At 32.7% G+C, this 14,820-nt stretch overlaps 1 pseudogene; it reads left to right on the top strand.

The window, feature by feature from the left end:
- The first annotated feature begins 8,317 nt into the window (after positions 1–8,317).
- LOC147074565 (cilia- and flagella-associated protein 20 pseudogene) lies at positions 8,318–14,100 on the top strand (annotated as a pseudogene).
- The last annotated feature ends 720 nt before the right edge of the window (positions 14,101–14,820 follow it).

The raw sequence follows: 14,820 nt of genomic DNA, 5'->3' as shown, positions 1-14,820 counted from the left end.
TTGATATTATACCTACCGGGGATACCACAATATGTTAATCCCATCTCATACATATTATTTACCTAGATTCTAGACAACAATAAATGATTCATAAACTGACTATTATACACGTTTTTCGGTAAAATTCTATTGAAAATAATAGATAAAATAAGTTTTCAAAAAACCCGGCTAATTTTTTCTTTTAGGTGACCGACATGTAATAATAATTTATAATCCACAGAGCTCGTTTTCGAGAAACATTCAATGTACAAAGTAATAATAATATATACCCTTTTATATTATTGCAAACATAAAATTAACACGTCGGACGTATTTAAGTTTTACAATGAGCTTAAGTTGGTCCCAATGTGTACAAATCAATTAGTAAGCCTTTCGGAAATTCTCACCATTTGAAAGAGTAATAAAAATGATTTTTTTCACTTTCTTAAGTCATAAATATTATTCCGTAATTAGTAAGAATTTTACTAAGAGAATAATAAAATAAACTCTCTTGTATTTGCTAGCTAGATAAGTCCTTCCTTTTAAATAATAAAATATTTTGTAATTTAAACATGAAAATACTGCCTAGTTGTTATTATCGATGTACAAGACTAATTTAATCAAAATGTGTCATACTGTACCGAAAATAAAATAATGTTTTGAAGTTAAAACATAATATTATAGGTATAAGCATCGGCCTATAACATCGTGGGTTCCGAGTTTGAATCATGGGTCTGAAAAATAGATACAAATTGTTTTTCAATTTGTGGTCGGAGTCAGAGTACGTACCTAATAGGTTGAGCAAGTGGCTGACATCCATTTCTCGTAAAAACAAAACCTGTTCTCCAATCTGTGGGGGGCCTCATTATGATCGGACATGATCGGATATTTTAGGTGGGTACATTTTTAATTGCAAAACAATTTGTTTTCTAGTGATAAGTAATAATATTTAATTAAAATATGTCGTTTTCTGCTGGGTATTTATTTAAATTAAGTTTATTTATAATTACATACTTTTTTTACTCATCTAAATAATTGAAACAGTGAATTATTATAATGATATATCCATATCGTTTTCTATTGGATATTTGTTTAATATCAAATAATATAACAATTTCAAACTTAAACATTACCTACAACATTGTTTTTTGGGTATCTAAGTAGAAGAATAATTAACCGAAAATAGTCGAAGAAAGCTTGTGGAGGTCTTTATTTTGCGGTGGATTGAAATTGGCTGATGAATCAATATAATGAATAATCAATATTTAAACATTATTACTGTGTCCTAGTATAGTAAAAGTACCTACCTATATTAGTACAAAATAATTCTTTTCTATTTTGTTTGTTTTATATTCAATAATATAATATTTTGATAATAAAACACTAGTACTAGTGACTAGTGAGTAGCTTTTTAACTAAAACTGCATTTACCTACTGCAAATTCCAATATTATCCGAAGATAAACCAATATATTTTTAAAAACTAATGTGATACGTCAATATAAACCATGCCGTATATTAGGATCTCCGTTAAAGACTGTTATTGCAGGTATAACAACCTTCTTACTCGTAAAATAAAACGCAGTACACTTTTTTTATTGATATATGACTATACTCCTCGGATATTTATGTGAACACAAATTTGGTCGATGCGATATGTAGATATAGAGCACCATTGTCGAAAACCTAACTTTGTCAATTTTTATGCTAGAGACCTGAAATTTTTACAGGACATGCACAAAAAATATGATATTATAAAAAGCTAATAAAACTTAAAACGCTATTTTCAGACTTATCATGGTTTTTATAGGGCACGTCGATATATGTAACAAAAATACCCATCTAAATACTTATATAACTCAAAAATCGTCAAAAACCGTTTTAGGGGCTTTTGAAACTAGGCGCTTCATATTATGAACGAAAAGTAACTGTGGCGTAAGTAAAAAAAACAAATGTCGTCAATTTAAAACATAGTACATAATGTCGGAAAAACTGCAGATCGTATTTCTTCTCCTTTCTTGGCAAAGAAAGAAAGTAAAATGGCTTCTGAGAAATACTTCAAAGATCATTATCTGAGAAGACGTAAATTTATTGTGAGCGATCGGCCGGTAATGCGACTCTGCCAGCGACCGCACCGAGAAAAAAACTGAAAAATGATTTTTACCGCGCCGAACGGATCGGCCCACAATAACTCATCTTTATAATGTCGACCGCATTGAAGGCAATATTACAATATCGCGTGAGGATTTCATTTTTTTCATGCAAAACCTGTAGGAAGAAAAGTGGAACTTTCAGTTGAACTCATTCGAGATATTCATACCTGCTTCTCACTCTCGATGAGACTTTTCCAGAGTCGAGGGACTTCGAATGCTATTCTCGTGATTGTTGTGTTTCATATTATGATGGACATCGTCAAAGATACTGTTGTTGGTTTGTCAGCAATATAAGATTCTATAGACCAATCCGAAACATTCTCAACGCATCCGCTAGGGACCGCTGCATTCGATAAGAATTTCGTATTTGGCATCGCATGCCATAGACTTTATTTCCGCGCCAGATGTAAAATAGTAAATAAAATTAATATTTTACGCCAAATATTCTATAGCTATATTTTTTTAATTTAAATATGAAATAATTACAAGGTAAAAAGAACTTTTTATAAACCACGTTTTTAAATTTTCTGTTGAATCATATAAACTTGACAATTCTATGTATTAATAAAAACTTTTTATTGTACTTGATAGAAATACTGAATAAATATTATAGAATACAGAAATGTCATTTTGTCATTTCACATTGATTTCCATAGTAACGCACGTATAAGTACGAGTATATTAAAGATTTAGTTGCTAGGACCCCCTTAGCAACCGACAATAATTACTTTCCATAGAAAACAGAATTAACTAAAAATGAATTCAATTCTTCTTAAAAATGGCTAAAAGTATTAAAAGAATGCATTGTCGTCGTGTTCTGATATATTGTAAAAGTTTCAAATGTCTAGCTAGTCGGGAAGTTAATTAAAAATCTTCAATCGTCCACTACAAATCTTGGACAAACAAGAAAAAAAATGAACTGGACACACAAGAAAAAATCTGTACCGGACAAACAAGAATACGAGCTAATAAAAACGTGGTAAAATATACGTATACTATAGCGTTTTCGGAATTGTAAAATGTATTACTTATAATATAATTATATGAAAACGAGATGGCAGCACAAGAAGCCATATACTAGAATCAAAGTGATATAAGACAGAATTCAATGTTTAATATTATGAAACTACTTGTCCCATTTTCAAGTGTAAGTACGTTAAGACTACAAATTTAGAGGGATCCGGATTTCGGCTAGTAATTTAGGCAGTTAATTGAGACCGACTTTGTTATTTTAATATACGAACATCGATATCGACTATTATTAACGCATTTCTTGTAAGAACTACCAGTCAAATTCGTCGTAATTATGTAGGATGCTCTAAGCCTAATTAGAAAAGCACAGTGACACAAAAGTCCCGTCGGGTGTTATATAAACAGATTTTTTTTAGTGGATCTTTAGCGATCTTTAAAATAGTTATTGATAGAATGCATTAAGACGGTACTTCAGTGAAACGGCAAATAATTTTCAACTATAGGTGCGACGAAATTTTGCACTCGTTGGCAATCGGAGAGCGAAAGCCGAGCTGTGAACACGTCAATTTTTTCGTGATGGCGTCGGGGGAATTAATTCTTAAATCGTGTATAGATGACTGAAAACGTTACCCATTCACTTGAAAAAGAAAACATGTCAACGAATATATTATTATTGTTACTAACAGAACAATAAACAGAACATTATATGGACGCATGTTGGATTTATATGACAAATTATATTTCGTTGGGCACGCGTCATTTGCACAATCCGCGCATCGCCTAGCCACGATCTTTTTAGACCATTGGGTCTATTCTATACTAGAATATTTTTTAGCAGCAGCAAGATAGGTGCTGTTAAAATATAGTACTTATTGCAACAATAAAAACCAACTTCGTGTAATTGTTACAATAAGTGCTAATATTTTGAAACAAACCTACCCTAAGTTTGATAATATTTATCACTTTATCACTTTAGCGGTCGATAAGCATAGAATAGACCCACAGGCCTCAACTGAGGCATGGTCTAACTAAACCTTAAGTAAAATTACATTGCTTTTTTTTTTTTTTTTTAATATATTGTATACAACTTATCGACATCGAATCTGATGTATTGTATGCCAAAAAGGTAATCCTTTATAATGTAGAAAAAATATTTTTAAATCATAAAAAAATCTACGTTGGAGAATGCTCTGAAAAAAAAGGTCCTTTTTGCGATTCTCTCAGAACTTTTAATGGCTTAATGCTTTATTATTTGTTGAATAAAATAAATAGTTTATTATATCTATCACTCTTAAACATTGCTTAATATATAATTCTTAAACTGCAATCTTCAAACTGTCTTAAAATAATATAAGTAGGACCTATAATATCCAGAAAATTATTTAATAACGAATTATAGTATGTACACTTTGAAAATATTGGTGACCCCGATGAGATATAGAATTTACTGGGTAAGCAATATTTCACTGTATATATATGGCATTTAGAACAAAGAAACGGAAAATGGCACTGAGTAGGTACGTCATAGTACCCACAGGCATGGGATTAGGATCGCAACGGAGTAGAAAAACTTTGAGAATAAATCGTCATCGGAGAGTGTGTAATAAATCACGTTCGGTAACTAGAAACTATACAAACCCCTTTATTAATATTATTATAGGTTGCTGAAGTTTACTTTCTAGAATTTTATTACATATTTGTAAGATATAATATGTACTAATCGTGCAACTGTATTTATGATCACGGACGGCATCTTAAAATTTAACGTCGATAAAATATATTTTATAATATATACCACTGGCGAAGGGTGGAAGTAGTCTCTTAAGATCCTTCATAAATAGTACATACTAAGCTTTGTCAGTCATACGTATTTGTTTTCATTAAAATGAGACTAGAATTTACAAATAGTGTTGGTTGGTTTCTAAAATTCAATTAAACCCTGCGAAACCAAGCCATAATAGATAATTAAAAAAAATACTCGTCTATCTATAAAATATCTAAAATTATGCAATTAAAACATAAATATAACTTTGAATATTTTATAAATAGAATAATATTTTTTATCTATTATAGTTTGGTTTAGGCAGGGCTTAATGAATTTAAAAAAATGAGCCGAAGTATTATATGTATTCTTAATTCAACGAAAACAAATAAGTATGAATGAAAAAGTATGCACAATTTTGTCATATTGACCAAAATATACCAAAACTATTATGGTTTGGTTAGGCAGGGTTTAATTGATTTTCAAAAACTAACCGATACCATCTGTAAATTGTAGTCTTAGTTCAATAAAAACAAATACGTGTCACTAACAAAGTTTACTGTGCACTATTTATGATGGATCTTAACAGCCTACCTCCACTCTTCGCTACTGACGTATACTGATCATAACTTTTAACTTTAGGGCAAGGGTACCAATATTTTCAAGTTTGGGAACAACTTTTTATTGTAAATTTCATGGCAACCGACTTCTAATAAGAATCTTATAAGAATATTGCTATTTTTTAGTTCTTCAAAGTTAAAAATATTCATTTTATTAGACAAAATATCAGCAAAAATATTTTTTATGGACATATATTATTTGAAATTATGTATCATTTGCCCACGCGATGGCTTATAAAGTCGTGGGTCACAGGTTCGAATCCTAGGTGTAGCGAATACACATATTAGTTTTTCAATATGTGTTTGGAATCATAGTATGGACCTAATAGGTCGAGCAAGTGGCTAATATCCATTTCTTATAAAAACAAAAATCTGTTAGTACAAACCTCCATTCTGTGGATGCCCATTATTATGATCGTATCAGAATCGGACGTGGTCAAAAGATAGTAGAAGAATCATTAAATAATTCGGATTTTAATTACAGTTGTTATCAAGGTGATCATCTGTAAGACGTGTTCAATATTTGGATTTAATAAATTTCATATGAGAAAATGAAGATTCACATAAATGTGTACAAAACATGTTAAAATCCGAAGACAGACGTCGATTAAATATGAGTATTTATATGGATTCAGTACTTACCATATTATATCAGAACATTTCAATTGTGTCAAAGTAACGATTGAATGATTAGAATTCAATCAAAGTTCGAGTGCGAAGTGCGAATCAATTCGAAGTTCCCTACAACCATTGGAAAAATCATTGCGATGATCTGAGATAGACTTAGATATTATTATTTTCATCCATGGATGTAAATTTTAAATATAGACATCATTATTATTTTCAAAATTTAATTGGTATTGACCGGTTGGGAACCCTTGCTTTATGGTTTTATTAATTAATTATATTTGAATTTTCACGTAACTATAGATTCTCATTTGCATATCTGTTCCATTATGTTGTGTTTTTATCTAGATAACGTTTTTACACACTTTCATTGACAAAAAAAAAACAATACTCGACGGTATATGCACCCTTATAATCAATCATTGGTGTCACGGCAATATGTGCATTGATTTTTTTTTTTCAAATACGATTTTTTCTAGTGGGTATATGTCTGAAGTTTTTTCAAGTTAAGTATGTTCAATATATGGAATGTTACATTCTCAAAATCTTGTGAATATTCTTTTGAATAAAAGAAATAATTTATTAAAAATTGTTAACAACTTCAAGTAGACGTTATAACTAAAATATTGGCGAGAGCCGGACATCAGTTAGTAATTAAGGTAAGTAATACTCCTTGATTTAATACACATAAACTGATAGTTAATAATAACGCAATTTTTATAAGCATTTGATATATAACCTACTAGTTTAAATTATCTTTAGATAGGAGTCTCATAGCATAATTGCTTAATGCACATATTGGCGCGACACCAATGATTATACGGATTCAAATCCCGTCGAGGTTTGTATTTTTTTCAAATATGATTTTTTCTAGTGGGTAGATATAATATGTTTGAAGTGTTTTCAAGTTATATATGTTCAATTTACTAATAGTATTGTATCTATATGTTAATGATAAAATTTTGTTGTTTGACAAAAAAATGTTTCAAACCGACTTCTACTACGGAAACATCACTTCAATTAATGTTTTTTTTAATAACATGTCAACACATAATCAATGAAGATGATTCATAAATACACAGTTTCAACGAACCAATATTTAAAAAAAAACTTTATTTCTTAACGTCAAAGTCATACTGTACTGAGCGTAAATCGGATATTTTATGCCTCAGTATATCCATAACACCTACCGTTAGTACTACGCTGACAGTGTCATTTTCCGACGCCAAAGCCTTAGCCTTAGACGGTCTCCATCGGTGGCGCAGCTTTCTCCACTTGTCAGCGACTTCTCAGCGTCACTTTGCGGCGGGCGTCGCGGCGCCTGTCGAGTAGCGTCGCTCGTTTGTCTCCCGCGTCTCTCTTCCCCCGACCCGCGTTCTCTATACTTAGAAGCTTTTTGTCGGAGCTTTTTTGCTACACTCACCGAAGCCGGGACGCCGTGTTTGCTCTGGCTATTCAACAATGTAAATAGTATTATCCTAATACAATACCCACGTTGTAACCAAAAGAATTTCTTGTCTTGAAAGTTTCTTGGTACGAGGATTTTTTAAAAAAATAACTGAAGTAGAATTTCGTTTTTAAATCGCAAACAGAACTATTTTTGTAATATCACTAAAACAAATTATCGTGTTCACAGCTTGACTTTCGCTCTCCGATTGGTAGCTAGTCCAAAATTTCGTCGCACCTATAGTTGAAAATTATTTTCCGTTTCACTGAAGTATGCTCTTAAGGTGATTTAACCAAATTTAATATAATACATATTATTTTATAAAATTTATGACATAAACAATGTAACAACCTATATCCAGTTCAGTGATACCAACCGTACTATAATTATAGTATAATACTATAATTTTGATTCCGCGAAAAATGTTAAATACTATAATTTTACGCAAAATATACCAAAATACAATAATTTTAAAGGATCCAAGACGAAAAATGTTCCTGTACTATATATTTTTCCGAAATACTATATTTTTACGCCTTTGTACTATAATCAGCATATAAAAAGATGGCAACACTGATCCAGTTGTAAATTTTATATTCTTTATAGCCATAAATGTTTTTTTAAAAACTACATTATCGGCTTCAATATTATATTTTCAAATTTGGAATTGTGGAATTAGAGATAAAAGAACGCATTATTTTGTACTGACAGTACGTAATAAAAAAAACGTCAAACTGTATATAAATTAACAAGGGAACATGTTCAATACTCATAATCAAGGTATTATATCATTATTAGACTCAGTGGGTTCAAATCCGCTTTCAATATGGGAATCACACGTGAAAAACGGACATATAAAACGTATCACAGACCAAGAACTTAAATCACTGGTATTAGAGATAATGGGATTCAACGTAGCCACGACTTATATTTCAAGCCCAAATCATCCCAAAACAGGCCTCGGAATACATTTACCATTTTTAGTAATCGTTGCTAAAAACTTAAAGAAGTACTTTACGTTTGAAGTGACAATAATAGACGATTCGAATATGCGAAGAAGGTTCCGCGCATCGAATTTTCAATCTGCAACAAAAGTGAAGACGTTCTCTACTACGATGCCCATCGCTTTGACAGATGGCTGGAATCAAATACAGTTTAATTTGGCCGACTTCACCAGGAGAGCTTATGGAACTAAGTATATGGAAACGTGCAGAATCCAAATTCATGCCAATGTCAGATTGAGAAGAATTTACTTTTGTGATAGGCTGTACACTGAAGAAGAACTTCCTAATAATTACAAGCTGCATTTTCCTCGTAGGGAAATCACCATTAGTAGGCTTCGGAAGAGATCTATTGATAATAAGAGTCATGTTATACCCCCAGCACCACAGCACAGCCCACGCAATATTGATGACGGAAACAAGGAAGCAGAAGAGAAAAAAATGTCTTATAACAATATTAATATGTAATTTATATTCTTTACAATAAAATATACGTAAATGGTTTATTAATTTTATTGAACAAAATCATATGAAACTTTAATAGCGTATAAATAGAGATTATTTATGAAATAAAATAATATACAAAAGAATTATATTGTCATATTCATCTGTAACCTATAATATAATATTTTGTTTTATTTTGATTAATAAAAATCTTTTTATGTAGTCTTTACATTAATATCAATAAAAAATGGTTGAGAATTAAAAGTGGGGATACAAGTGACACAATATTAAGTATATTTTTACATAATTTTTACCGTGTCCAGAAATTTGTACGTATGCAGTTCACCCTATCACACGTAGTATCGGAAATTTATGGTCGTAATATGTTAAAGACCGTCAACGTCTTTGGGTCGTATAGTACTGAGATAAGATTATTGTCTAAATAATACACAATTTTTGTCAGTTTACACAGGAAGCCAGTGGCAAACAAATTTTGAAAATAGACGATATGCTGCATTATTTGTTAGGTTAGGTTAGATTTTTATTCTTGAATTCATGAATTTTGCCAAAATCAGCTACGAAAATTCAATTAATGTTCATATTTAATCTAATAAAATTGGAGACCGTATAGTATATGGTCATCTCTTTCCGATAAGAAAGCTCACGGCGAACTGTGCCACGGTGAAATGTTTCACATGCGATATCACAATTTTTACATCACAGCTTATCTATTTGTTGCATTACAACATTAGGGTGGAGAGGGTTCAAAAGACATTTTTGAGAATTCTTAATTTTAGGCTGAAGTATGGACGCTAAACCAAGAGATGTCACGGAGATTTGAAGCTTTCGAGATGTGGCTGTATAGACGCATCCTCAAAATTCCTTGGACTGACCGGGTGACAAATGTTGAAGTTCACAATCGAATGGGGAAGGACCGAGAAGTTCTACGTAGTATCAAAACCAGGAAACTACAATACCTCGGCCACATTATCAGAGGACAAAAATACAGCATTCCCCAACTTCTCATTCAAGGAAAGATCAATGGGAAGCGTAGCAGAGGACGGCGCCGCATTTCGTGGCTTAAGAACCTCCGTGATTGGTACGAGTGCAGCTCCACCGAACTGTTCCGGGTAGCAGACGACAAATATAAGATCGCCTTGATGGTGGCCGACCTCCGCTAGGGGATGGCACAATAAGAAGAAGAATTTTAGGCTGTATGTATAATTATCCGTTGCTGTATCTGACTGACTTATGGGTAATTACTGTACCTAGTCCTAATGCTGGAATATATCTTTATTTTGACACGTATTTTCCGACTTATAGGCGGTGTATTTACTCATGTGTTCTTGATAATTATCTTAGATAAGTAACCTTAGTCACAGTAATTGGGAGGTTAATATTACTATGTATTGACTGACTTATGGGTAAGTACTGTACCTAGTCCTAATGCTGGAATATATCTTTATTTTGACACGTATTTTCCGACTTATAGGCGGTGTATTTACTCATGTGTTCTTGATAATTATCTTAGATAAGTAACCTTAGTCACAGTAATTGGGAGGTTAATATTACTATGTATTGACTGACTTATGGGTAAGTACTGTACCTAGTCCTAATGCTGGAATATATCTTTATTTTGACACGTATTTTCCGACTTATAGGCGGTGTATTTACTCATGTGTTCTTGATAATTATCTTAGATAAGTAACCTTAGTCACAGTAATTGGGAGGTTAATATTACTGTGTATTGACTGACTTATGGGTAAGTACTGTACCTAGTCCTAATGCTGGAATATATCTTTATTTTGACACGTATTTTCCAACTTATAGGCGGTGTATTTACTCATGTGTTCTTGATAATTATCTTAGATAAGTAACCTTAGTCACAGTAATTGGGAGGTTAATATTACTGTGTATTGACTGACTTATGGGTAAGTACTGTACCTAGTCCTAATGCTGGAATATATCTTTATTTTGACACGTATTTTCCGACTTATAGGCGGTGTATTTACTCATGTGTTCTTGATAATTATCTTAGATAAGTAACCTTAGTCACAGTAATTGGGAGGTTAATATTACTGTGTATTGACTGACTTATGGGTAAGTACTGTACCTAGTCCTAATGCTGGAATATATCTTTATTTTGACACGTATTTTCCGACTTATAGGCGGTGTATTTACTCATGTGTTCTTGATAATTATCTTAGATAAGTAACCTTAGTCACAGTAATTGGGAGGTTAATATTACTGTGTATTGACTGACTTATGGGTAAGTACTGTACCTAGTCCTAATGCTGGAATATATCTTTATTTTGACACGTATTTTCCGACTTATAGGCGGTGTATTTACTCATGTGTTCTTGATAATTATCTTAGATAAGTAACCTTAGTCACAGTAATTGGGAGGTAAATATTACTGTGTATTGACTGACTTATGGGTAAGTACTGTACCTAGTCCTAATGCTGGAATATATCTTTATTTTGACACGTATTTTCCGACTTATAGGCGGTGTATTTACTCATGTGTTCTTGATAATTATCTTAGATAAGTAACCTTAGTCACAGTAATTGGGAGGTTAATATTACTGTGTATTGACTGACTTATGGGTAAGTACTGTAGCTAGTCCTAATGCTGGAATATATCTTTATTTTGACACGTATTTTCCGACTTATAGGCGGTGTATTTACTCATGTGTTCTTGATAATTATCTTAGATAAGTAACCTTAGTCACAGTAATTGGGAGGTTAATATTACTATGTATTGACTGACTTATGGGTAAGTACTGTACCTAGTCCTAATGCTGGAATATATCTTTATTTTGACACGTATTTTCCGACTTATAGGCGGTGTATTTACTCATGTGTTCTTGATAATTATCTTAGATAAGTAACCTTAGTCACAGTAATTGGGAGGTTAATATTACTGTGTATTGACTGACTTATGGGTAAGTACTGTACCTAGTCCTAATGCTGGAATATATCTTTATTTTGACACGTATTTTCCAACTTATAGGCGGTGTATTTACTCATGTGTTCTTGATAATTATCTTAGATAAGTAACCTTAGTCACAGTAATTGGGAGGTTAATATTACTGTGTATTGACTGACTTATGGGTAAGTACTGTACCTAGTCCTAATGCTGGAATATATCTTTATTTTGACACGTATTTTCCGACTTATAGGCGGTGTATTTACTCATGTGTTCTTGATAATTATCTTAGATAAGTAACCTTAGTCACAGTAATTGGGAGGTTAATATTACTGTGAATTGACTGACTTATGGGTAAGTACTGTACCTAGTCCTAATGCTGGAATATATCTTTATTTTGACACGTATTTTTCGACTTATAGGCGGTGTATTTACTCATGTGTTCTTGATAATTATCTTAGATAAGTAACCTTAGTCACAGTAATTGGGAGGTTAATATTACTGTGTATTGACTGACTTATGGGTAAGTACTGTACCTAGTCCTAATGCTGGAATATATTTTTATTTTGACACGTATTTTCCGACTTATAGGCGGTGTATTTACTCATGTGTTCTTGATAATTATCTTAGATAAGTAACCTTAGTCACAGTAATTGGGAGGTTAATATTACTGTGTATTGACTGACTTATGGGTAAGTACTGTACCTAGTCCTAATGCTGGAATATATTTTTATTTTGACACGTATTTTCCGACTTATAGGCGGTGTATTTACTCATGTGTTCTTGATAATTATCTTAGATAAGTAACCTTAGTCACAGTAATTGGGAGGTTAATATTACTGTGTATTGACTGACTTATGGGTAAGTACTGTACCTAGTCCTAAAGCTGGAATATATTTTTATTTTGACACGTATTTTCCGACTTATAGGCGGTGTATTTACTCATGTGTTCTTGATAATTATCTTAGATAAGTAACCTTAGTCACAGTAATTGGGAGGTTAATATTACTGTGTATTGACTGACTTATGGGTAAGTACTGTACCTAGTCCTAATGCTGGAATATATTTTTATTTTGACACGTATTTTCCGACTTATAGGCGGTGTAATTGAGAACTCTTTCATTTTTGACAGTATTACTTCTGTGTTCTTGATAATTATCTTAGATAAGTAACCTTAGTAACAGTAATTGAGAGGTTAATATTATTGTGTATAACCAACTCGCTTTGGATATTAACGTGAGGGTGGGTTTAGGTAGCATAGTTTAAAGTTTGGAAGAAATCAAAAAAGCTACATATTTATGCCGACTTATACATGGTGTAGGGGAAAGCAGGTATGATTCGTACACAGGGAGCATTCGTACAGTGGCGATATCTTCACTATCCAATTCATTGGCGTGCTCGCGTTTGTGTGTGTGACTCCCGCTCATACGCATAGTGTAACTGCGGAGCAGGGCATCAGTGCGGCCAACAGATTCGACGGAGCACGCCGATACGTGTTTTCGCTCTACGTAAGTATTTTTTGTATTCACTTTTGAACACGCTTAACTGTTATAAGTTTTGCACGAATGTTATAAGTGACTTAATATAGTTTATGAAGTGATAACTTCGTTTAATAAGTAAATAGTCATTTTAGGCTAACTATAGCGGTTATTTTTATTTTCAATTAATTTGTTGATTTTTCGGTTTGGGGTACCTTCGTGCAGTTATGAGTGGGGTAGATTCGTACTGTACGAATGCTCCCCATTCCTAACTGCGTGGCAGTAGAAAGATTGTTCACCAAAAATATTATTGTTACAGAACCATGCCGCGAATATATGTGAAAAAGGGGACAAGAACAGGAGACGTTGATGAAGATGCAATGATGCAAGATGCAGCCGTTAGAATCCACGTAAGGTGGACAATCAACTTCTACAGCGGGCCAAGATGCCAATGTGCCAGAAACTCTACTTGCAGAAACAGAGATTACTCAATAAGATCTTCCATGGAGTTCAGCGCCAGTATCACCCTCCTTGCTATCACCTACAACTGTGCCTGCATCTTCATCAACTGTAGGATTAATAACTCCAGAAATTATCCGGCCCTATCCCAGAGTGGACAGAAATGCGTTAAAAAAGTCGAGGAAAGGAAAACTACCAGGAAAATCGAGAATATATACAGATACCCCTGAAAAAAATAGACTAGAAGAAATATAAAAAGCATAAAAGTTGAAGAAGCAAGAGCAAGAGAGGAAACAAAGGGCTAAGGAGATGAAGCGAGCATTACATTTACTGTCAGGTACAAGAACCAAAACAAAGAGACAGAAGAAAACTTCAGGGACAACTAAACCAAAGAGGCAAAATAAAACTGTAAAGACTGATAGTCAGGATGAAACTGATTGTGAGGATGAGGCTAATATGAGTTTAAGAGAAAGTTCTTGTTCTCCCATCGAAGAGACGTCTAAAGATCGGATACTGAGAATGAAACTCCAGTTACGTCAGAGAACATCAAAGAAGAACGCTTTGTGATAGTAGAGTTCAAGAAAACAAAGACCGTTTTATATTATCTTGGACAAGTGCTTAAAAAATATAGTCCCGTTGAATACAAAGTTTCATTTTTGAGGAAGAAGCCTCATACCTGGAAATTTGTCTTTCCCACTACCAAAGATGAAGGAACAGTTTACATATCAGATGTGGTATGTGTTTTCCCGCTAACAAAATCTGGTTTTACAGCAAGAACAGCCCGGATAATATTTAGCTTCGAAAAAGACCTATCTATGTATAATGTTGGATAGTACAACTATTAAATACATAAGATTAAGACCTATTACTCTAACGGTAAATTTTATAATGTTGATTTATTCGTACCTTTATTAACAAAAAAATAAATAAAAGTGTTATGTTTTTATGAC

This window comes from Rhyacophila brunnea, unplaced genomic scaffold (assembly GCF_057557595.1).
Source record: "Rhyacophila brunnea isolate RB1 unplaced genomic scaffold, BYU_Rbru_1.0 scaffold_16, whole genome shotgun sequence".
Taxonomy (NCBI): domain Eukaryota; kingdom Metazoa; phylum Arthropoda; class Insecta; order Trichoptera; family Rhyacophilidae; genus Rhyacophila; species Rhyacophila brunnea.
Note: the sequence above shows the minus strand (reverse complement) of the source record. Positions and strands in the feature narration are given on the sequence as shown.